General features: G+C 43.6%; 1 protein-coding gene across 14 annotated transcripts in view; it reads left to right on the plus strand.

Annotated features, from left to right (window-relative positions):
* Positions 1–26,405, plus strand: part of LOC138837084 (muscleblind-like protein 1) — a 162,322-nt gene that overhangs the window by 71,479 nt on the left and 64,438 nt on the right. Inside the window, exon 1 of one of the 14 annotated variants that reach the window (XM_070035869.1) lies at positions 4,309–4,425. The exons of the other annotated variants lie outside the window; for them this stretch is intronic. The gene's annotated coding sequence lies outside the window, so the exon portion shown is untranslated. Of the gene's footprint in view, positions 1–4,308; positions 4,426–26,405 lie in introns of those variants that run through there. 14 annotated transcript variants of the gene reach the window in all.

Here is a 26,405-nt window from a genome sequence, read left to right on the forward strand (position 1 = left end):
TCTCTGATTTTTATTTCTGTATGAACTTGCACAGTCTGCCTAGCGCTCTGCCTCAGATGCACCAGATATTTTTTGTCAAACTTCCCTACTTCATGGGATTGTGGTAAATCATAAATAAGTTAGGATCCCTAGCAGAGAATGAACAATAAGTACTTGACATATGTTAGCTATCATTACATCTTCATAAATATAAACACCTGCAATGGACAGACTGCCATTACCCAAACACAAGAAAGCCAACATTAATGTTGCAGTTTTACTGGGATGGTTCATAGAGTCCTGACTCTGGAGCTGCCCAGCCTTGAGGAAGTGACCTGACCTGAGCAGCCTCTGTTTCCTCATCTCCATAAGGGGGCGGGGCTCGCGTCTGCCCTCCAGGGGCCCATGTATGATGAGTGTGGGACGGAGCACTGCAGCTTTGATGATGGAGGTGGCTCTGTGAGGCTCTTACACACTAGAAGCATGTCTGTGCTCACACCCCTGTGCCCAGCGTTTCCACACTGCGGTGATGGTCGTTGTACCTTCCACGGTACCCAGAGCCTGGCCTGTGTGCCTCGCTGGGTGGGCAGCCCAGGCCTGCCATCCTGGATACTCGGGACGGCTGAACTTCAGTCAACCCAAAGACACAAACACAAGGCCCTTTTCAAACATAACACAGCAGAAAGGGCTCGCAGTGCTCTACCACCTGCCTAGCAAGCGCAGGGCCCTGCGTTCTAACCACGGTCCTCCTAAAAATTCCCTAATAAGTAAATGGGAAATATCACTCTTCTTCTAGAAACTTGTCCTTCATTGGGAAATTCACAATTAGAACTCACTAGTAGGGCACCAGTGATTTATGCCTATAATCCTAGTTACTCAGGTTGCTGAGATCCAGAAAGCTCTGCAAAATGTAGGTGCTGAGGTGGTAGAGCCAAATCAAGCCAGCAAATCAAGCCAGCCTGCCTAGCAAGCATGAAGGCTCCATGTTCAAACCCCAGTACCAGGGGGGAAAAACACACCAAAGAACAAAAACCCTCTAGGTGATTGTGATAATTGGGATTTTGGCTCTGGATAGTTAGTTAAGAGAATGTTTTATGATGATGTTAAATGCTCAGCTCTGTTGTCCAGCCCCATTCTAGCTACTAGGTAATTTGAATGCCAGTGTCTTGAGAAGGAACTGATCAGTAACGTCAACATGGAAATAAAATACAGAAGCAAAGAAGCCATTGTTCATTCTGTAAAGATCTGACATGCTGATAGTTTCCCATCTATCTGGAGTGCTGTGAAAGGTTAGGAAAATAAAATAAGAGCCTTTGGAAACAGAGTGGTTCTGGGCCAGAAAGGCAGGCCGAATCCTCTCAACAAAGTGACCAGAATTGCGCTGTGGCCAGCATTTTCTATGACGGTGCCCTTTCTTCATTAGTAGGCACTTTTAGGGAATGCCCCTGCTTATTGGGAGTGGAGAGTGTGAAGGAAAAATTCAAGAGTAAAATAAGACCTCCTCACAATAGACTTGTTTTGTGCATGTGACAATCCTGGCATTTGAAGTTAGGATCTCACATGTGCTAGGCAGATTTTCTACCCTCTGAACTCTGCCTCAGCCCTTTTTGCCTTAGAGACTTTTTTGAATAGGACCTTAGATTTATGCCTGAGCCAGACTGGAACTGATCCTCCTCCTCCAGCTCCTACTTAGTGGAGATGACAGGTGTGTATCAATGTGGTTAGCTTTTTATTGGTTGAAATGAGTACGTACAGACTTTTGCCCCCCGTGGCCTCCAACCTTGACCCTCCTACGTAGTTAGGATGGGTGGCGTGAGCACCACATGGCCACAATCAGCTCCCCAGGGGAGCTTTCCATAGGACTGGAGTACTTCAGTCTCATAGTAATGCCTTGTTTAGGGAGCAGACATGAAGTATGATCACAGGAAGATACAGCTCTGTCACTGGGGAAAGGGGCAGACACAGAGAAGTCTAGGGACGGCAAAACAGGGATGCTTAAGCTCTCAGCCTTCAGGGTGGGTCTGAACACCTGCGCCAGTGTTGCTGCTACTGATACACAGAGGAAATAGCCGTGCCAGCCCTTTCCTCGTGCTGCTGCTGAGCCATGTGGGAGAGACACCCAAGGAGCCCTCTGAATTCTTCGTGCCACTGAGGGAGGGGGAAGAGACTGGCTCTTAGCACTGAGGATGGAGCCTGGGGTGGGCTATGCACTGAGCACTTGGGGGTACTGAGGATATAATTAGAAGCACCTTCCTCAAAAGGTCTACCCTTCTGATGCTTAACCTGAGAGGGAGACCTGGTTTAGGTGATGTGATTTTATAGAAGATATTCTATTAACAACATTTTTCAATTGAAAAAATGCTTGCATCTCTTTTTCCATTTCTAGTAAATGATTGGCCATATGGCTTACTTTATAAATAAGTGAATAATAAGTGAATAATACAATGAATAATGCCATCTCAGCACCACATTTGTTTATACTCTGTTGGGTTGTTTTAGTGAATATAACAAATAATGATTTGCTTTTATTTAGTGAAATTATTACAGTAAGAATAAAAAAGCTGTCAGTGTATGTACTGTAGGGCTTAGCCAGTCTTTCCATATCAAGCCAGTCTCACCATGTCTCATCTGTAGTGACTTATCAGACATAAGAAATTTCCCCAGGAAAGAGCTGTCTTCATTTCATATGTAGTTAGCAATATATATTTTAGAAACACATAGCCTCTTTTCTAAAAAAAAAAAAAAAAAAAGATTGCAAATTAAAAAAAATGGACACCAATTATTTGCTTGATCTCTAACACCAATTAAAGTATCTTATAAATTTAGTTACCTTGGATTTGAATAAAAAGTAAGTCAAGAATCACAATAGCTGGGTACCAGGGACTCATCCCTGAAATCCTAGGTACTCAGGGGGCTGAGATCTGAGGATCAAAGTCTGAAGCCAGGAAAGTCCATGAGACTCTTATCTCCAGTTAACCACTGGAGAGCTGGAAGTGGGGCTGTGGCTCAAGTGGCAGAGTGCTAGCCTTGAGCAAAAAACCCAGGCACAGCACCCAGACCCTGAGTTCAAGCCCCAGAACTGTACTCTCCCGCCCCCATAAAAGTATAACATGCAGAGTAGACAGGGGCTTTAGGCAAGTGGGAGCGGCTAGGCAGCCGCGTGGCAGGCCCTGAAGTTCTGTGTGTGCTCCACTGTTGGTCTCTCAAGTCCAGTCCACGTCTGTGGTTCCCAGCATGTCTCCCAGTCTCACAGAGCGGCTCTGGCTCAGGTGTGTGTGAGCTGCCTCAGCTTGGTCCTCTTGGAAGAGCTGGGTCTGTGGAGGGCAGGGCTGGGCGCCTGTATGCCCAGCATGCCCTGGGCAGTGCTGACAGGGAGATTCGGTGCTGCCTGTCCCAGGCCATTGCAGTGGGGCATCTTGTCTGCCATTCTCCTCCTGCCCTGAGCTCTCTTGGGCCTCCTGCTCACCTCACCCTCATGTGTTCTGTGCACTGGACTCTCCAGCTTCTCCTCCATACCTTCCTCCAGCCCCTCATCCCATCGCAGCTGGACACTGGTGTGTGGGGTAAATTGTGCATTGTACATTTAAGAACAGCTTTAATGGTCTTTCCGTTGGGAAAATCACTTGAGTGTTAACCGCTCTGCCTTTCCATTTTTCCCCTCCAGGCACTGCTGCCTTTCAGCGCCCTAGGATTTCCTTTGTGTTTGTAACTTGGATGTGAAGGTCTCAACGACAGCATTTTGTGATCTAATGTCACTTTGCGATGTTTGCCACCGCAGTGGGCATGCTGTAATCTGTACCCCTTACTTTTCTTTCTAGAACGAGATCTCCAGCCCCTTGCCCACCCGTGTTCTTGGCTTCATCTTGGGGCGTGTGAATGGCCTGCCCCGTGCGCGTTGTGTTGCCTCTCTCTCTCTCTCTCTCTCTCTCTCTCTCTCTCTCTCTCTCTCTCTCTCTCTCTCTCTCTCTCTCTCTCTCTCTCTCTCTGTCTCTCTTGCTGCTTTGTGTCTGGCGGGGGTTTTGGTGGTTCTTCAGGCCCATGCTGCCTCCGCTCTGCGCTCGCCCCTGCCCTCTTCCCAGGGTCAGCGTGCTGCGTGGTCATGCCTCCATCTCCTCGGCCCTGCCCTGGACAGAACCTTGGTGGGGGGTGGCTGCCTCTTAGCGGTGCAGGGGGGAGGGGAGGAGCTCTCTCCCTGCCCTCATGATGGAGCCCGGCTGGGCCTCGGGGTGCCCCGCACACGCGCTTCCCAAGCTTTGGCTGTGGCTCAGTGGTCCTGCTGTCAAAAGCCTGAACCTTTGCTGTCCCAGCTGAAGGACGCTCAGTGGTGGCCACGGCCTGCCGCGGGTGTGGGGACAGTGCCGGAGACCCCGGGAGGAAGACGGCGGTGTTGGCATAGACCTCGGGCGTCTCCAGAGCACCAGGAGAGCTCTCCAGAAGACGCGGCAGGTAAGCGTCTTGCCTCTCCAGCCGCTACACAACGTCTAGGCCCGGCTTCAGTGCCAGTGGGCATAGTGCATCGTCCTCAAAGAGCTCCCATGACACACACACGAGAGCCAAAACACAAGTCCTGGGTAGAGAGGCTGCGTGATCCAGAACCTTCTAGGAATTTGTGTGTTTATGTTTATATTCCGTTTACATGCAGTTCAGCATTAAAGAGTTTTTTTTTTTCTTCTGAGCATTTTATTCCATTCTTTGAATTGGAATCTATGACATAGATAGCTATGGTTTTGTATATATTGTATGAGAATTCTTGTTGAAATTTACAAGGGTTAAAATTAAATAGGTTTTCTAGCCTGGCACCTAGAGTTTGTACCCTTAGATTCTTCTAACTCACATTCCTACATATGTAATTAATTCAAAAGAAATCTAGAGACCAGCTCAGATCGTGTTGTCAGAGTTACTGCCTGGCATTCTATCTCGAGGTCATCTCTTCCTTTGTGGTTCCGTTCTTCGGTTCTGTGAGAGGTAGGGCCGTCTGCGTGGCTTCTGGGGTCTCTGTACAGGTGAAACGGCCCTGTGCTTCCACAGGGCCTGTGCTGGCAGTCAGCAGGGCTGTACATGAGGGGAGCAGGGGGAGCTCATCATCCTGGGGTGCCCCGAACAATCCCTGGTCAGCTGCCACTGTCACTGGTGAGGAGCCCCTCATCCTGGAGTGCCTGGGACAAGCCCTGTCAGCCCCCACTGGGCCCTGTCACTGGTGGGGAGCTCATCACTGTCCCCCGGACTCCAATCACTTGCCCTGGCCCGTGGAATATTAGCACACCTTTTCCTGTAGGTGGAGGTCATCAGCCTCACCAACTCCAGCCTTCCTTCCCTCTTTGTTTTCTTTTATTATTTTCATTTAATTTTTACTGTAAAGGTAATGAACAAAAGGGTTACAGTTACATAACTCAGGTACTGAGTACGTATTTTTGTTTCTCCCTCTTTTCCTGCCCCCCCCATCTCCCTGTAAGTTGCACAGCTCATTTCTAGCATATTGTCTTGTGATATTGCTGTTGCATAGGCTCCCCACTTCGCCCTTGTCTCACCCTCTTTGTTTTCATTATAAGCTTACTCTCTTAATTGATTCCTGATAGCTGGAGTCAAGTCTCTTAGTTAAATGCCACCCCGGAACTTTTGAATTTGCATACTCCAAAATGTGTCACAATTCAGGTAGAAAAAGTTTATTGATAGTTGTGCTAAATGAAAAAGATCTGTGTTGGGTAGTACTTACTTAGAATGTGTCTCTGTATTTGTGTGCCTGTCTGTCTGTCTGTCTGTCTGTCTGTCTGTCTGTCTGTCTATCTACCTTTTTTTGTGTGCCAGTGCTAGGTCTCGAACTTAGGGCCCAGGCACTGTCCTTGAGAGCTTTTTCTTTGCAAGGCTGGTTGGTACTCTACCATGTGAACCACAACTTCCTGCTTTTTGGTGTTTACGGGTCTTATGGACTTTCCTAAACTGGCTTTGAACTTCAATCCTCAGATCTTTTGAGTAGCTAGGATGATAGGAGTGAGCCACCAGCACCCGTTTTGTTTCTTAAGTTCAAGGTTAGAATATATGAAGATGTGTGTATATTGGAAAAGTTGGGTATTTTTTATTCTTCATGAGTACAAGGTAAGGCATAGCACACTGGTGGGGGTACAGCTTTGGAGACCATTAGCAACCTCGCAGGCACACATTCTCCAACAGTTCTGTTCTCCTAACACCAGCCAAGGCTCCAGACGTAGCTGTGTGGCAAGCCCGCAGTTCCTTAGAGTTGAATAGCTGATTACCTTGCCAAGGCCCAGAATCCTGAGGCCAGGGTCCTGGCACCACCTGCCTTGTACAGCGATCCCACCCTCCCAAAGCCAGTGCCAGCTGCCAAAGCCAAGTGTAGGTCCAGGTGAGAACGGGCCACTGGCCTGCCTGTGGTCTCCACCCCGTCCGTCCAGGCCTGCACCCACACTGCCTTCCTCTAGGCCTGTGGCTGTGGGAAAGAGCACACACAATTACACAAGGCTCATCTGATAAAACAGAGGTGCTCAGGAAGTATCACACTTGGAAATACTCAAGTTGTATTCCCTGTAGACCCTAAAAAGTAACAAAATGGAATATTTTGAAGTTTTGGAGTGTGTCAAAATGGGTAATTGTTTTCATATGTAAAAACAGAAAAGCGAAATTTTAATGCTTTTATTTGTCACATTTATGAGCCGACTATTTTTTAATGTAACTCTTTTTTTTTAACCTTTCAAGTACTAACGTGAGGCCCAATCTGAAGTTTTGCCTTATTCTTGTTTTCCTTGAGTGCATTTTCCCGTCTGGGTCTCTGTCAGAACTCTTAGACTCCTTGGAGAGGAGACACCAACTGAATATAAGACTGCAAACTCTGATTTCTGTCTTTTAGAAACAATTAAGTTCCATTTGCAAATAGTGTGAGTGTTTTTGGAGTAGTCATATATAGAGATAGATAGATAGATAGATAGATAGATAGATAGATAGATAGATAGATAGATACATACATACATACATACATACATACATACATACATACATACATACACTCCACAAAGTATGGAGTCCTCCCTGTGAATCTCACAAAGAAGGCCCCAACACAGCCGTGACCATATGTAAAACAATTTCTGTGTCATTCAACTAATGAGACTCATTCTCAACCTCCACGATCTTCTATCATTGTATGCCCTCCTAGGAGGTTTTGAGAGCTTTCTACACAAGTGGGCAGTGAACACAACTTTTACAACATTCACAACAGACATCCAAGTTCCCCGATTCAGTAGACTTAGTCATATAGCAAAGAAAGGAAAGATAAAATCTGTGCTCAGTTTCAGCAACTCAAAAGACAGATACAGAAATGAGACCAGATAATGACAATTTTATAGTTTAGGGGAGTTCTGCTGTGGGAAACCCAGCATTTGTATTTGCCACTTATTTTTATGTGGAACTAAAGGTGACTGAATCAGTTATACAAAATGAAGACCATCTCCTTAGCTAATTTTAATCATTTTTTGATTACTTCTGCTTCCAGCCCCCTTCAGGCCCTGTCTTACTTATTCTTCACAAAACAACTTAGAAAGTTAGAATTGTTGTTTCATCATGACATGTGAGGAGTACGGAGCCACAAGAAGTTGGATGACCTGCTCCTGGGGTTCCACTGAGACCTGCTGATTTAACCCCTGAAAGTTGCTGGGAGTCTGTCCTGGGGCTGGCCTGCAGGGGGCTCCTGCAGTGACAGCTGGGCTTAAGCTGGTCCCTGGGTGGCTCTGCCTCTTTCAACCTAAGGGCTGTTTGACTTTGGGAAGTCTACTTTGTGCTCTACCCTCTCTAAAACATGAATAATGTAATAATGTTAGCTCCTTGTCAGGAGTTTTGGGAAGATTTAATTTAATGAGACAGTGTGTGCCAAGCACTTAGTGGCCTGTCTCGCATATAGAAAATGGCCAATAAATTGTTGACATTATTATGTAATTTCCCCAAGGTCATATAGCAAGTGATTGAGTCAGAATTCAGACCCTATACTGACTAGAAAATGAAATAATACTTGAACATCACTCTCTCTCTCTCCCTTCTCTCTCCTCTTGCTCCTCTCTTGCTGTCCTTTCCATAAAGAACTGCAACTACAAAGCAAAACTCACTCTTTTTCCAGTCTGTAATCCTCCCTGCCAGCTAAACATTTCATGATGAGGACGGTAGGGCTTCATGGTTTGCAACAGAAGAAAGTGTATTTTTTTTTTTTTTTGGTGGCTTAGGGAAAAATTTCAGAGTAGAAATTGGGACTCTAGCTCCATCACTTCTTGCTGTATGATTTTAGACAACTTTACTCCCTTTGTGGTTCTTCTGCTGTATACTAAGCTAATGAAATTAAGTAAGGAAGTTTGACTTGAAGATCAAGAATATTAAGTGATGCAAGCACAATTAAGGAGCCCAGCGATGGCTCAGTAGTGAGTTAGTGGAAACCTAAAGTAGCCCTTGAACACGCACCAAGTTTGTAAAATCAGTAGACACAGTGAGAAGGGTGGGGTTTTGAGGCAGGTGGGGTCTTAGTGTTAGATGGCCCTTTGTTTCCCCCAAACCTGTGCGCTGGCTGGGTCAGACAGGGGAAATGTCACATGGGACACTGCACAAAGAGATAAAAGACGTTGGAGACAGGAACTGACTGGATGTGGACTAGAATGGTTGTGCCGTCCGAGAGAACGGACCTCTCCGTCTTGGCTGCTGAACCAAGTGGCTCAGGAAGGCAGTGGGAAATGCTGGCTGAGCAGATGTTGGGTTATCAGTCCTCTGTAAATTATCCTTGGAAGATAACCCTTAAGGGCAGGCAAGGCTGCGGGCTCAGGAGACGGCTGCTTGCCTGGGCTGAAGGTTTGCATGGGATAGCCAACACAGTGGGAGCCAGGCCTCAGCGGTGTCATTCAGTAACGTGCTTGCTCCATCTCCCTTAGTTGGTTCCCAGCCCCTGGAGGCCAGGGGTATTGGTGTGTGTATTTTCTGTCTCAGTACACAAGCCTGGGAGGTGCTGGACACGGGCGTGTTGACTAAAATACATGTTCCCTGCATGGTACAGACATGCTCGTGGAAGGCGCCTGCCATCCGGGCATTAGGAAGCACCCCCCGGCAACCCCCTTGACAATGAGGGACTGCGTAGGGAGAGTGGCCTAGGGCTGAGGGAATGTGAACTTCTTTGGGATGGGTTGATGATCACAGCACTGAGTCTACCATCGTTGCCTGTTAATGAATGTAGGATAAAATATTCCAAATTGTTCATAGCAGATGATGAAGTTTTTTAAAAATGGAGAGCTATAAGAACCCATTTACATGCATTTATTTTCATACAGTGGAAAATATATCTGGCACTATAAACTCAAATTTGGTGTCAGAGATGAAAAATATACGTGTAAATACTCATGTATATCCTTATAAAGATGTTATCAAATGCTGTTTTGAATTTTGCAATGTTGTCAGGTTGTAAGTGGTGATAAGTGAGCATAACGTCTGAGAAGAATTACGTGGCTGATACCAAAGTCAGAGTGTAAAAGCTGAAATGCTTACTGTAAGATTCACTGCTCTTTCAATGTTTGTTCCCTGAAGTAAGACACTAGTAGCACATGTCAGTCAAAGTCTGTATCAAGAGCAGAAAACATGTCAGAGAAAACCAAAGAAGTGATGCTTGTGTTCACCTGCCATGTGCTGGTACAGCAGGAGAGGCAAAGCCAGACCGGGCACCCATCTCCTTAGGTCCATACATGCCCCCTGACCTCTGAACTCTGGTGGTCTCTTGATGGTGGTTAAGCCGGGTGCTGCTCATAACAGAGCCAGAGCCCAGGGCCGGCGGGTGCTGAGGGAGGCCCTGTGGGCATCGGTTCTTCTCCTGGCATGCGAGGGGCGTTTAAGCCAGACACATTAGCACCTTGTCTTGCAGCGATCAGCCGTGTGTGCTGGCACCTGAGGAAAGGCTGTTTAGAAAACTTCAGATGGGAGTCAGAATCAAACCAAATGTTCCCAGGCACATTTGTGTGTTTCTAATTTGAAAAAGACCATATGTTGCAGCAGGACTTCTACAACATGAAGACTGTGTGGAGCTCTGCAGCATATGCTAATGTGTTGTATATTCTAAGACTTTGGCTATAAAAGGCACACATGTTAATGTGAAGGTGAAGAAGGTTGGGTCAGAGGCGAGGATGGTGGCTAGTCAGCCATGCACCTTGTCGTGCAGGTTCACATGCAGCCTGTATTATTTTCTCTTACCCTTTGTGTAAGCCTGCCGTCTCCCTCTCTCACAACTACACAACTGCACTGGGCAGAGACAGAGAACTACCTTTGCTCTTGCTGTAAAGGAAGAATACTAGGACAGGACTTGCCTGGTGTTAATTGTGATATTCCTTATAGTTCCCTTTCTTGGCCACGTGTTGCCTGAGTTCTGACTGGATATAACGTTCTGGTTGGAAAAGGAACTGTGGTTTATTTCACTTACCTTGAGAATGCTTTTATTTCATATAACCTAATGACTACCATTTAGTTTCTCTTGGCTACTTGCCATAATTGCACAGTAGTTTGGGGGATATTATTAATGAACAAGAGTTAAGTTCATCACAGGTCTTGAGGATGGGGAATAGCGTGGATATACTGAATTCCAGCCTTCTCACCTTCCTTAACATGCTTTTGTTTCTTGCCTTTGAAAACCAAAAGGCTCTGATGCAGGTTAACCCAGTGGGGTCTTTCCTAGAGGAGAATTCTGTCCTAGGAATCAAGTGCCAGGGAAAAATTATAGCTAGTGAGGGCCACTTGTGACTATCACTGCTCTTATATTGGAGACTGACTTCTGATGTATGAATTTTTAAAGTAACCTGGCAAATAAAAAGAACAAGCCAACAGATATTTAGGAACACTTTTTATTTAGGCTGACAGTTGGTTTCTTAAACTGGTCTGTATAGTTATGAGCATAAGAATTTAGAAGACCTTAGATGTAATTTGAGGAAACTGACTTTTGCACTGTTTATAAGTAGAGTTGCATGGGTTCTAGTTTAGCTTTGTGGTTAAGAATGTAAAGTCTGTATGGCACAGGTTCAAGGCCCTGCTCTACTGCTTCTGAATGGTCTGGGAAGGTTGCTTGATCTCTCTGAGTTCAGATTTTTCATGTCTCATGGGTCTGACATGAACCATAAGACCTTTTTGAAGCTTTAAATAGATCACTAAACTTAAAACACTTGAAGCCACACCTAGGATGCAGTAAGCAGGCAGTGACCATTGCTGGTTTTGCCATTCCCCTTGTTTTCTGATGGTTTCTAGCAGGAGTGGTGACTAGACCTGTAGTTCCCTGACGGAGGCCGTCAGGAGCAGTGGCCCCAGAGAAGGGTAATGCTGAAAGTCAGTGGGAGCTTTTACAGCCAAGGAAGCAAATGCTAGTGGCTAAATTCCTGTGGTTCCTGAAATCTAGAACCACAAAAGCTTGTGGAGCAGGAACTGGGCTAGAGACCAGATAGGAGGACCTCGTGTCCTTGGGTGTGCCCACTGGGGATCTGGGGACCATCCTCAATGTGGTTCTTTATCCAGGTGTCATTACTCAGTGCGTCCCTAGAGTTTCTGTTGGAACCCTCATTCCTTATATTCCTGAAATACTCAGACTATTCACATAGATAAGCCAGATAAGTTATTTTAAAAACCATTCATGTGTATTTCCTTCTTGATTTTCCCCACCTCAGCCCATCATTTTCATGAGAAGAGCTTATTTTGTGCGCATTCATGTTATTAATGCTATCAATAGTTGTTGCTATGGTTTTACTGAATAAGTCTGACTAGATGTGGAACGCTCACAGTTTTTATTTATGGAATACTTGTATTATTGGTCTCAGGTTAGGAGAAGATGTTCTTGAGGGTTGCCCAGGATATTTTTTTTGGGGGGGGTCCAGTCGTGGGGCCTGAACTCTGGGCCTGGGCGCTGTCCCTCAGCTATCAGCTGAAGGCTAGTGCTGTACCACTTTGAGCCACAACACCACTTCCGGCTTTTTTCTTTTTGCTTATGTGGTGCTGAGGAATCGAACCCAGGGCCTCAGGCATGCAAGGCAAGCGCTCTACCACTGAGCCACCTTCCCAGCCCCTGCTCAGGATATTTTGAAGCTGCTGTTGGTGAATGTAGCTCAGGAAGGAGGCTCAGAGGATCTCCACATGAGAGTATGAAGACAGCAATGGCTTGGCAAACTGTTCTTGTGATTCATGCCACGTGTATCCTGACCGCCTGCCATTCTCCACACCAAAGTCTCCTTAAAATCACATTAATACAATATGTAATTTATATTGTCAGATCAAGCTTGCACTTCCTTTTATGTAATAATGATGTTGGAGTCAGGCTGACATGTCTGAAAACAGACTTCATCAACTGTGCCATAAAACATGCTGACAGCCTCAGCTCAGAAGGTAGTTCTAGTCAGGTTCATTCTAGAACCAAACAATTTAAAAAAAGTATGCTCCTGGGTTGAAAAATAACAAAAAGACGATTACTTAAAGGTGCAATGAAGCTTCCTTCTTCTTAAAATATAACTTCAGAGAACCTTTTAAAATTAGTAATTTTCATTTCAAAGGAATTCTAAATTCAGGCCTAGTGGCTTTGATAGACTATTTTCTGCCCAAAGTGGAACCACACAGCCTTTTAGGGTCAGGTTATTTGTTACTTGCGGGGCTTCAGTGTGGTTGGCAGTTTTTGTTTAGTTGTCTGACTACTCAACCTTACGCGAAAAGGCCCCACATGTGGAGTGCAGTCAGCCGTGGCTTGGGGACCCCATGGGGCCTCGTGTGTTGCCCCTCCCGGGAAAGAAGGGCTTTTGCCCAGTGGCAGGCAAGGCATGGTAGGTTGGAGCAGTGCTGTGCCCTCTCCCCACCCCCGGGCCTGATTCCTGGCTGTGGCTCTGACTCTTAAGTGAAGGATGTATCTAAAAATCTCTCTGTGACCACTTGAAACGCTGGGATAGCCGTTCCTGAAGGGTGACTCCATAACTGTTCCCAGCTGTTGTGTTTATTTATCTTAGTACTGATGCAAGGAGCTGATTTTTGGTGCTTTATCTACACTGTCTTATTTTATCCTTGGATAAGATATGTAAACACAATCCAAGCGAAAACGTACATGCAGTGGCTTTCAGGAGCAGAACAACGGGAAACTTACTTCTGTTTATTTTATACATGAATAGCTGAGTGTCACATTAAATTTAAAAAATAAAGAAGAAATTGTAACCCCTCTGTACAGTATTTTCACAATAAAAAAATAGACAAGAATGGAAATATGGTATTCCGAATGAATCACGGATCAACCCTCTGGCTTGCAGTGCTTTCCCTCTCTCATCTACTGTAGAAAGCGTCTCCTCTTTCTACAGAATCTAGAGGAAGGAACTGGTCTCAGGATAGGTTGTCACCTCTGACTAATTGTTGGTTATCCTAATAATAGAAAATTATTTCCTTCTTACTGTTCATTGTAATTCATCTTGAACAATAAATTTAGACAGCATGCTTAGGTATCCAAGAAAAGCTGAAATGGTGTTTTGAAAAACAATAGCACTTAAAAGTGTGTTCTCACTGTGTTTCTGTTTTAGGCCTCATTTCCTAGTATAAGATGAACGTTAGTGTAAAATGACCTTGACGGTCACAGTTTGGCAATTAGAGATCTTTTCCAAGATGAGAAATATTTTTAAGAAGAACATGCAGTGGGAAAGGCAGCTGCCTTGCTTGGAGATGGCTCGGTTTAGAGAGGCATGTCAGGGGTACATGTGTGAGTTTGCACTGAAGGCTCACAGGATGGAAACGCTCCAGGATCGCATGGACAGGTGGAGATCAGATCTCCACAAGGACTCATGCCCCGCTACCCGTCAATCAGAAGGAAAAGAAAAGGAAAAATCAACAAAGCAGCAGAGAACCAGCAAGTTCCTAAGTCGCTAGAAGATGCGGGTTGTTTACACAGGCAAAGGAGAAGTTGTGTGGAGGCCCCTGGCTGTGTGGTTGAGGGAACAGGGAAGTCCTCTAAATACTGGAGAACAGGGAGGGAGGAGCTCGCTCTGGACTGAGAACCAGGTTCCAAGACAAGTCCCTGGGATGTGGGCGTTCTGCGTGAACAAGTGTGGGCAACTCTAGGGAAATTCTGCAAGAAGAAGTGGAGGCGGGAAACATCACAACACGTACCCAAGATATCCAAACAATTCTAACAGACTACTTTCAAAAGCTATACTCTCTAAAGGAAGAAAATCGGGCAGAAATGGATGCATTTTTAGAGAAATACAAGTTGCCCAAACTGAGCAAAGAAGAAGTTAACCAATTAAATAAGCCAATATCCTATAATGAGATACAGGAAGCTATCAAAAGTCTTCCAACAAAAAAAAGCCCAGGACCAGATGGATTCACAGCAGAATTCTATAAGACCTTTAAACAAGAACTAATACCCATACTCCTCAAGCTCTTCAGAGAAACAGAGAAGGAAGGAGCTATCCCAAACTCATTCTACGAAGCCAATATCACACTCATCCCCAAACCAGGCAAAGACCCAACCAAAAAGGAGAATTACAGGCCAATCTCCTTGATGAACACAGATGCAAAGATCCTTAACAAGATTCTAGCTAACAGAATCCAGAAACACATAAAAAAAATAATTCACTATGACCAGGTAGGCTTCATCCCAGAGACACAGGGATGGTTTAACATACGTAAGTCAATAAATGTAATCCAACATATCAACAGAGCCAAGGTCAAGAATCACATGATTATCGCCACAGATGCAGAAAAGGCCTTTGACAAAATTCAACATTCATTCATGCTAAAAGCTCTGGAGAAAATAGGAATAGAAGGAACATTTCTAAAAACAATAAAAGCCATTTATGACAGACCAATAGCCAATATTATACTTAATGGGGAAAAGCTACAACCAATTCTCCTAAAATAAGGAACAAGGCAAGGATGCCCACTGTCTCCACTCCTCTTCAATATAGTCCTAGAACCCTTAGCCAGGGCAATAAGGCAAGGAAAAGACATTAAAGGGATCCGCATAGGGAAAGAAGAAGTTAAACTATCCCTTTTTGCAGACGACATGATACTATACCTCCACGATCCCAAAAACTCCATCCCCAAACTCTTAGAAATCATAAATCACTTCGGCAAAATAGCAGGATACAAAATAAACCCACAAAAATCAGTTGCCTTCCTATACACTGATAATGTACAGGAAGAGAGGGAAATAAAGGGAGCAACCCCATTCACAATAACCTCCCGAAAAATAAAATATTTAGGAATTAACCTAACCAAAGATGTAAAAGAACTATTTAATGAGAACTATAAAAAGTTAAAGAAAGAAATTGCAGAAGACACTAGGAAATGGAAAGACCTCCCATGCTCCTGGATAGGCCGACTTAATATAGTAAAGATGGTAATACTTCCAAAACTAATATACAAATTCAACGCAATTCCTATTAAAATCCCAATGACATACATCACTGAAATACAGAAAACAGTCCAAAAATTCATGTGGAACAACAAAAGACCTAGAATAGCCAAAACAATTCTAGGGGATAAAGACAATATGGGAGGGCTATCCATGCCGAACTTCAAACTCTACTACAGAGCTATAATAACAAAGACAGCATGGTACTGGCACAAAAACAGACCCGAAGACCAATGGAACAGAATAGAAGATCCAGAAATAAATCCACAGGCCTACAGCCAGCTGATATTCGACAAAGGAGCCAAAGACATACAATGGAAGAAACACAGCCTCTTCAACCGCTGGTGCTGGGAAAACTGGGCAGCCACATGCAGAAAACTAAAAGTGGACCCCAGCCTATCACCATGCACCAACATCAACTCAAAATGGATTAGAGACCTTAACATTAAACCTGAATCTCTGAAACTACTGCAGGACAGAGTAGGAGAGACACTTGAACTAATAGGCACAGGAAGGAACTTCCTGAACAGAGTCCTAGGGTCACAACAAATTGGAGAGAGACTCGACAAATGGGACTACCTTAAAATAAAAAGCTTCTGCACAGATAAAGCTATCGCAACCAAGCTAGAAAGACAACCAACTAATTGGGAAAAAATATTTACCAGCAATATATCAGACAAGGGGTTAACATCCTGTATATACAGGGAACTCAAGAAACTAATCCCTCCCAAACCTAACAAACCAATTACTAAATGGGCAAGGGAACTAAAGAGGGACTTCTCAAATGAAGAAATAAAAATGGCAAAGAAACACATGAGGAAATGTTCATCATCCCTGGTGGTGAAGGAAATGCAAATAAAGACAACCCTGAGATACCACCTTACCCCAGTCAGAATGTCCCACATCCACAAATCAGCCAACGACAAATGCTGGAGGGGATGTGGAGAACGAGGAATGCTATTACACTGCTGGTGGGAATGTACACTCATACAACCACTTTGGAAAGCAGTCTGGAGGGTCCTTAGAAAGCTAAAGATTGACCTCCCTTACGACCCAGTCATACCACTTCTAGGCATCTACCCTGAACAACAGGAACCAATATACAAGGACACGTGCACCTCCATGTTTATTGCAGCACTGTTCACAATAGCTAGGATATGGAAACAACCTAGATGCCCCACCACAGATGAATGGATCCAAAAATTGTGGTATCTATACACAATGGAATATTATGCAGCCATTAGAAATGACAAAATAATGGCATTTGCAGGGAAATGGATGGAGCTAGAAGGAATCATGTTGAGCGAGGTAAGCCAAGAACGAAGAGACAAACAGTACATGGTCTCCCTGATAAGCGGATGATAAATCCAAAATGTTAGGTGATATGACAAAACTAACAGGACTTAAGAAACAAAGAACTCCCACTCATCTTGTTGAACCACTACTAAATATCCCCATGCTGCTGATCACGTGTATGGTATATAACATATGAACACCGTTATATATTACAGACTGTGATAGACAATTTGCTCCAGGAAAGTTAGAATGAACTTGTGACTTTAAATGAGCATCATTATTCCACAATACTGTGAATTTCCGGAAATTAAGTAATCACTTAATCACAATCAAAAAAAAAAAAAAAAAAAAAGAACCTTGGGGAAGGGAGGGAGGGAGGGGATGGTAGGGAGAAAACAATGGAGGGGGTAACAATGTTCAAGAGGAAGTGTACTCATTACCCCACTCATGTAACTGTAACCCTCTGTATAGAATCTTTACAATAAAAAAATTAAAAAAAAAAAAAAAAAAGAAGAAGTGGAGGAGGGGGTATCAAGCTGTCGAATACAACACACGAATTCAACATGTGGAAGGACATGGGATTGTGGCTCCTTGTAGAGTGGGCAGACCACCTATGTAAACCTCATGGCTGTTGATTTGCGTCTAATGACAACTTCAATGTGTTCTTTTTTCTTTTTTTTTTTTTTTTGTCTTTACAATCCTTGGCCACCACAGTCATTTAAAACATGACTTAGGCAGGCTCAAGCAGGAGCTGGGTGCCTCTGGCCACACCTGGAAGAATGGCTCATATGGTAGAGCCCCAGCTGTGATAAGCCAGAAAGCTGAGCAGGAGAGTACAAGGGCTGGATTTCAAGACCACTAGTGGCGTTAAAGAGTCAAGAGTAAGAATTGTGGACTTCTAGAAAATTATTTTCTAAGAAGATATTCGCAACTTATAGATGTGGTTATCCTAGGTTACTGATATATTTTACTAAAGGCTAAAATTTGCTCATAAAATAAACTCTTTCATGGGTAAAGATAGTGTTAGTTTGTAAAATTCACTGTCCATTTCAGAACTGTATAGTCTTCACTAGAAAACTAGAAAGAAATGAGAAAATAAGGAAATAAATGATTAAAGAGGAGAAAAAGTTACCTTTTGGTAACTCTCTTAAATGAGTCATTGGGATAAATAATAGAAAAGAGAGCAAAAAGTGCTTGAAAAAATGTATGTACTTTAAGTTCAGTTTGGCCTCTTCTTAAGTTGGTATTGGTCCTTTGTTTTAAGGATGAAGGAACTGAGATAGCTAAGTGATAGGATTTTGTTGCTTTCCTTTTATTCATAACAGCTAAAACTATTTTTCTTCCTTTGGATTATGGCTTGTGTACACGTGCGCATGTTTTCTAGATGAGCCATATCAGGTATTAAACCAGTCATCTTCTGATTTTTAAGCAGTGTGCTTTAGAGAGTCATGCCAGCTTCTGGAAAGTACCTTGAAAAATACATTTGATTAATTCCCCTTGAAGGGAAAACAACCTGAATCACTGTGAAGCTAGATTTATGACTTAGGTACAGTGACTAATTATCCCCTAGAGATTAAAACCTTATTTCACCACAATAACACAATTTTAAGCTCACACACCTGTTCTTGTCATTTGACCTCAACTCTGTATAAGCAAGAACTGACTTTTGCTTCCTTCCTTGCTGATGTTAGCAGAAACTATATATATTTTGACCCAAGTCACTTGGGCAAGACAAATTACAGTGCAGGTTTCAAATCATTTGATTTATAAGAGGCATACAAACTGATTTGCTTGCCAAAAATTTCTAAAGTAAATTATAAAAAAAAAATCTCCCAGTTCTCATTGTAGATTTTATTTATAATAGTGTTGAATTTTTTTAAAGTCATTTCTTACTCATCCTGAGATGCCTGGTGGGTTGGCTACCCTCCAGATGTGTGGGTCCCGTGGTGCTGGGGACATAGGCCCATCGGAAGGCAGGTGGCTCTGGGCAGCTCAGGGTTGCTGCTTTCTGTGGGAGCCTTTGTCATGTGTGTATGTGAATACCTCAACCTGTGGCAGTGTACTTACAGACTGAGGGCTGATGGGGTGCCAGCTGTGTAGGTTCTGCCCTATAGGACAGCCGTGGAGCAGAGGCAGGAGGTTGGTGTCTCAGTGGTACTGGTTTCTGAGTGCTTTATGTCTAGCTTCTCTCAGCCCTCCTGTTCCTACAGATAACTGCTCACGGACTCATCTTGACCGAAAAGCTAGAGGAGAGCTCAGACGTGAAATTAGCCATCCTTGCTTTGTGCCTACCTTGGTATCACTTGCAGTCAGACCAGTCTGGAAGCGTAATAGAGATGATGAATTAAGGCTGGCCTTTTATACTAGCCATAGCAGAAGTGGTGCTTGAGGTTAGTGGTGTCTGTGAATTATCTCCAATATTAAATGGAAATGCTATTTTTTTTCACTGTGGGACTTCAGTGTGAACCAGTGCAGACCACCCACTCTAGACCACCATCCCTCCTTCCTTTCTTTCCCTGTGTCCCTTTAGGGTCATCTCAGGAGTCCCAGCTAGGCTTAGGCTCTGTGTCTACACACATAGAAGAATCACGTGGGAGACACAGCGGTCTTCGAATGCTTCAGTGGAATGTGTTTATGGGTGAGCCCCAGGGAGTGGGAGCAGGCATCTGCCCCATGCCACACATGCTTCTTGAGAGGGTTTCGCAGGACAGACAGAAGGAAACTAGGCCGGTGAAGAGAAAAAGCACACTCGAAGCTTGAACATCGAATTATCTTACGTCAAAGAAGCATGAAAAACAGAGAACATTCCAGGGTCGGGTAGCATTTGGGGTTATTGGGAACCTGCTCAGTACAGAGGGGCTGTGCCCTCACATTCAGAAGAGAGGGTTTGGGGCTGCAGGCATAAGCTGGAGGGGCTTGGCGAGCTATAGACCCAGGGGTCTGTTGATGGTTGACCTCAATGAATGTGTCAAGTGCGATTGTGATAGACACAAGATTTGTGTTTCAATCATCTTACTCTGCAAAAGATTGGGGAAGAGATTGGTCTTGGTGTTTATAATGTCAAGAAATTAATCTCTCTGCCGGGTGCTGGTGGCTCACACCTGTAATCCTAGCTACTCAGGAGGCTGAGATCTGAGGATCGAGGTTCAAAGCCAGCCCAGGCAGGAAAGACCTTGAGACTCCTATCTCCAATAAACCAGTAGAAAACCAGAAGTGGCGCTGTAACTCAAGTGGTAGAGAGCTTGCCTTGAGCTGAAGAGCTGAGGGACAGTGTCCAAGCCCAGAGTTCAAGCCCCATAACCGACAAAAAAAAAAAGAAATTAATCTCTCTTTAGTGACAGACCATATATCAAGTATTAAGTGATTCAAGGGCAGATTTAGGTACTTTCTGAATATTGGATAAGTGAACAAGTTTCTGACTCCTCTGCCATTTTACTTTCTTTCCTTCCCAGGAGAGTGGTGTGGTACAAGGGCATGTACATTTGTTTGTGAGTGCCTCAGGGCTGGGAAGGAGGAGGCCAGGCTGAGGGCAGAGGGACACGAAAGTAGATGCCACAGTTAGACACCTGGCTCTGTCACTGTGCGGGCACTGGGCGTCACTTCAGTCATTTTGGTTTTTTTGCTGCAAAAATCTTTCTGTTAAATAAATTAGGACTTAATCAATGAAAACATGACCGTGATTCTGGAGATTGCATAATTGATGAAAGGCATTTGTTCATTGGAGCATTTCCTCTTGATTGACTTGCAGATTGAAGCAAGACTGACAGCCCATCCTTCTCCTTCACCTTGCCATCCTCACACTGCAGCCCAGCTGCCTGGGATCCCGGGCCGAGGGGTGTGGAGGGGGGAGGGGTTCAGAGCTAACATTGCTAAGGATTGCATTTGCAGATATTTAAAGTTAGAGAGCATAGAATCAACAGCTAACAATGTGAGATAACCAGTTACGTTCATTTAGCACTCTTAAGGACAGCACAGTTAACACTCAAAGGTCATGGTTGTAGAACAGCTGTGGAGTTTGCTCTGTGAAGGGCGTGTGGGCTGCGTTACCCATGGGATGTTCTGAGTAAAATACATATGTGATGTCTTCATGGTTTTAAAATTAAGGAAGAGAGCCAGGAGAGCCAGGAAGAATCGCTGAGATTCATGCCAGTGAAGATGTTCTATAAAAGGTCTTTGTCTCAGTGTAGCAATAGCATGAAATAGACTGAATCCATAAGAATACGGCTGAAAGATCATCATTTTCAGTGATGTTTTACAATACTATAATTATATGTTTGCTTTATAATTGTGTTTATACATTTGGTATTTTCTAATGTTTTCATTTTCAAAGCTCGTTAGGAGCATCTGAAAATAGCAATCGTGCATCTTTACAGAGATCTTGAACACCCCAGGAGTCCAATATTTATTCTAAAGTTTTGTTGACTCAAAGTTAAGTTCGCAGATTGGCACACAGGACACTAAGTTAAAGGTCATTGTGATGAGGATTTAGTAATACTCGTATACAACAATTATGAGGTGGGGTTGAAGTACATCGTTTCCCCAGCTCTGACTACCAGCTCGCTTCTGAGGAAAGGAGAATCAAGGTGGTGATTAATAAATGAACTAAATGGAATTAATTTTTGTCATAGACCGAGTACTATGCCAGGTAGTTTTTTTCCCCTCCTTTGGCTTTATTTTATTAATGACATGTGTGAATTGCACAAGTGAGTGAAACGAGCTGTGCTGTTCTGTGTGCACACATCGTGGGTGGATCTTGCCTACCCCTTGTCTTCCAGTGAGCAGTGAGGAAAGGACTGGTGCCTGGGTTCTGGAGTGGGGCAGGGCCTTCCATTGCAGGCTCAGCATCCTGAAATAGCCCACTGAGGCAGGGCTCTAGGCCCCACCTTTAGAGAGAAGAATGAGCACCCGCTGCCTAAATGCAGGTCACCTGAGTGTTCTGAACTGGAATCAAAGTTGGAGCTTCCATGCTATGTTCACTGCTACGTTCTGCACACTTGGGGCACCCCAGGCAGGCATGCCTACCGTCCCTTTCCATGACTCAGTCTGACGGTGAAAATGTCAATACCTGCCCATGTTTAATATTAGTCTATATTAGATTTTCTTCATACTTCATTAATTTTCATACTGTGTCTGGACCAAATGAAGAGTGAGACTGATTCATCATGCAGCCCAAGGAATGTAATAATGTAACTTGTGAGCTAGAGCAGCCATATTCCATCTTTCTTAACCATATATTGGGCAGGAGGGTTTTTTTTTGTTTTTTTGTTTTTGTTTTTTCCCCTTATTGTTACAAACATAAGATTCCCTTGGTTCTCATGCATGATTCTTGAATAGGGTTCCTCCGTTTTCTAAATTGAGAACTTAAAGTAGGAAATTTGAGACTCTACTAATAGTCTAAATTCAATCTTTGTTTAGGAGTGCCTATACCTTTTATATTTGACATCTCAAAATGAGGGTGATCTGTATGCAGCCTGGCTGGGGTGCAATTCACAATACCTCTGTGTTTTGTTATCTCAGCAAGCGATCCCTTGCAAGGAAACAATGCACTCTTTGTAACTGGTAGAGAAACACTGCTGGCTTTTACACATTGAGCTTGTGCACCAAAGGGGGAGGTCAGGAAGGATAAACCCATTACATGCCTCTGACCCCAGAAATCCACACCCTTTAGAATCCTTGGAGGTTAAAACCTACCTTTCATCCCCGTTGCTCCATTAATCGGTGTCCTCTAAGCTGTAGAACATAATCTGTGTCTATAAAAAGTAATCAAGACTCTAGCCCTCTCATTAAAGGACAGACTCTATTTGGAGCTAAATATCTACACATCTTTAAAAGTTACTGGGAATTCGTTTTTCACTGTGGAATTTTTCTAAATCAATCCTGCCTAACACAGTTTAACGTCTCATAAAATGTTTTAAACTAGCAATACCACAAACCTGTAACCTCAGGAGGCCACAGACAATGGGAGGTGGCAAAAGAACAGAGAGTAAATGGTTCCAGAGAGTGAAAAGGAATTGGGTTTGTTCTCCACATGTTCTGCGTCTTGGTAGAGTAACCGCTTTGGAATTTTTTTAATATAATTTTTATTGTAATGGTGATGTAGAGAGGGGTTACAGTTATATAAATCAGGTATTGGGTACATTTCTTTTTGAACAGTGTCACCCCTCCCTCATTCTCTCCTAGTTTTTTCTCTTCTGAGTGCCCTTACCCACAAGTTGTATAGTTCATTTCTAACATAGTGTCTAGAGAGTATCACTGCTGAATTAGTTCACCCTTTATCTCACTGTTTCTATGATTCCCCTTCCCCTCCCCAAATCAGATAAACTTACATATAAGACAAAGGGTACCGAAATAAAAAAACAGCTACAAAAGGGGGAGAAAACAGAAAACAAACAAAAACCTGAAAACAGTACAATAAAAAACCTCTTGTTTTCATTTCTTGGAGTTCATTTTGATAAGCATCATTGCATATGATCATATGCACATAGCTGTTGAGCCCTTGTGATCCTCTCCTAAGAATCTTCCTTTGGTCTCACTGTGTGAATGTTTAGAGTTTATCCTATGTAATTTATCATGTCCAAATGTAATTTTTTTTGGTCTTTTACTATCCATTGGGTTTACTTGTAGATTTACAGACACATTCAAATTATTATAAATAAGGGAAACCATACAACCTGTGATTTCTTTGGGTATGACTTACTTTCTTAATATAATTTTTCAAGTATTTCCATTTCTTTATGGATGAGGTGGTTTCATTCTTTCTAATGGAAGAGTAGAATTCCATTGTGTATATATACCACATTTTTTGATCCGTTTGTCCACCAAGGGGCATCTGGATTGATTCCATAGCTTGGCTAGGGTAAACAATACTAGAGTGAACATGGTTGTGCTGGTTGCTTTAGTGTGGGCTCATTTGTGGTCATTTGGATAAATGCCCAGGAGTGGGATTGCTGGGTCAAAGAGAAGCTCACTGTTTAGTCTTTTGAGGAACCTCCATGCCACTTTCCAGAGTGGTTGAACAAGTTTACATTCTCACCAACAATGCAGTAGGGTTCCCTTTTGGCCACAGCCCTGCCAGCATCTGTTATTGTTAGTTTTCTTGATAATGGCCATTCTAACTGGGGTGAGGGGAAATCTCAGTGTTGTTCTGATTTGCATTTCTTCATGTGTCTATTGGCCATTCTTCTTATTCTGAGAAGTCCCCCTTTAAGTCTTTAGCCCATGTATTAATTGAGTAGTTGTATTTTGAGAGTTTATTTTAGGGAGGGTAATTTTTTGAGCCTTAAGTGTATTTTAGATGTGAGGCCCTTGTCTGATGCACAGCTGGTAAAGATCTTCTCCCAGTCTGTGGGCTTTCTGTTTATCTTGTTAGCTGTGTCCTTTGCCATGCAGAAACTTCGGTTTGATGCAGTCCCATTTGTTCAGTCTTTCTTTAATTTGTTGCAATTCTGGATCTTTACTTTGGAAGTTTTGATCTGTGCCAAAGAGCCCTAGTGTTGCCTCTGCCCCTTCCTGTGGTCTTACATTGAGGTCTTTGACGTTTGGGAGTTTCAGGTGAGGATCCAGACCAGGCAATGTTGGGACCATGGTCTCTAGTGTGCTAGGAGTTCCATGGAGATGGACTGGGGTCTTCCATTACACTGAGCTCTGCTTTTATAAAGGACCCCTCCTTTGGAAAATTGCTCAGGTAATGTCAGCCACCCGTTACTGCCTGCTTAAGAATGGTTGCAGGTGCCTTATTTAGAAAGCATTGGATAGATTTGCATAGATGCCAGTCATTTTCAGCAGGTTTAATAACTGTACTAAGTATGTTGAAAGTTTTTAACAAATTATTTTTAAAAAATTCTACTATCAAAAAGTGAATTTGAGGGTCTGGGAAGGTGGCTCAGTGGTAGAGTGCTTGCCTTGCATGCATGAGGCTCTGGGTTCGATTCCTCAGCACCACATAAGCAGAAAAAAGTGGAAATGGTGTTGTGGCTCAAGTGGTAGAGTGTTAGCCTGGAGTTGAAGAGCTCAGGGAAAAAAAGTGTCTACTGTCCAAGTGGCCCTAAACTGTCTTCTGATAATTTTGTTATTTTGTGATCCATTTAATCACTTGAGTAAGTGAAAGGTGATCACATAATTAACTGTTCTATCTGACTTTGCATAGAGAGCCGAATGCTTGGATGTGTGCTCACCCATATCGCCACAAGGCAAAGCACTTTCTTATGAATAGTGCCATTGTTACTTTTTACTGCCCCAAATCTTAAATCTTTCTCATGTTCAAAACTTGTTATACTCATATGCATTATACTCATCACTTCCACATATATCCATGCTTTGGGGATCAGAGATACTAAGGAGGCCCTCAAGATCACAAAGCATCCTATGTCCATTCAGACAGGGGCATTTCAGCATCACAGGAGTGTGTCAGCACCGCAGGGGTGTGTCAGTACCACAGGGGTGTCAGCACTGCAGGGGTGTGCCAGGACTGCAGGGGTGTGCCAGGACTGCAGGGGTGTGCCAGGACTGCAGGGGTGTGTCAGCACTGCAGGGGTGTGCCAGGACTGCAGGGGTGTGTCAGCACTGCAGGGGTGTGTCAGGACTGCAGGGGTGTCAGCACTGCAGGGGTGTGTCAGCACTGCAGGGGTGTGTCAGGACTGCAGGGGTGTGTCAGGACTGCAGGGGTGTGTCAGGACTGCAGGGGTGTGTCAGGAGTACTCATGGCCACACACCATGGTCCATCTACACAGACTCTTGAGATTCTTGATCTATGAAGTGGAAATGTGAAATGGCCCAGGAGAGGAAGAGCAGCTCATGATCACTGGGTGGAGAAGCTGCTGTGAACCAGGCTGGTGTCCACGGCCAACCCTCCATCACTTCAAATGTCGAGCCATTGCTTTCTGGACCTAATTTCCACTAGAAAGGTCTTGTTCTGGTGTTAAAGACTACATTTCTCTGATGTCAAGATGTCATGTTTAAGGGATGTTGTCTTCTCTTATCACATGTGATTTTTTTTAATTGTGAAAATACCATACAGAGAGGTTACAATTACATTAGCAACATAATGAGTACATTTCTTATCAAGCATTGTTGCCTCCTCCTTTGCTTCCCCTTCCCATCCCTTCCCATCTCCCTCCCTCCCCCGTTGTCCCCATCCCCTCCCATGCCAAAGTTATAAAGTTCATTTTTGGACATAACGTCTTATACATCTCATTGTTGCAATGGGTCCACCTGTATCCTATTTAAACAATTTGTTTCTTCCCTTCCCCTCCACAAATTATACCAACATCAAATACAGTGAAAATGGGTTATACTATGAGGGAGGGACATACAAAGCAACAAAGAAATATCTTATAAATATGTTAGAAACAATAGCCAGAAAGAAAAACATTGAATTCTTATCTTGGGGTTCATTTCGCCTAACATCAACTTATCTGACCGTTTCTGCTTGTCTCAGCCATATACTAGTTATTGTAAATAAGGGAAACCATGGGACCTATGTTTCTTTGGGCCTGGCCTATTTCACTTAATATAATTTTTTCCAAGTCTTTCTATTTCCTAGCAAATGAGGCAATGTCATTCTTTCTGATAGAGGCATAGAATTCCATTGTGTGTATATACCACATTTTCTTGACATCTGGGTTGGTTCCATATCATAGCTATGGTAAATAATGCTGCAATAAACATAGTTGTGCTGGTAGCTTTAGTATGGTCTTGTTTGTGAACATTTGGGTAAATGCGCAAAAGTGAGATTGCTGGGTCATAGTTC

This window comes from Dipodomys merriami, unplaced genomic scaffold (genome assembly GCF_024711535.1).
Source record: "Dipodomys merriami isolate MVZ:Mamm:240054 unplaced genomic scaffold, mDipMer1.0.p SCAF_261, whole genome shotgun sequence".
NCBI lineage: Eukaryota > Metazoa > Chordata > Mammalia > Rodentia > Heteromyidae > Dipodomys > Dipodomys merriami.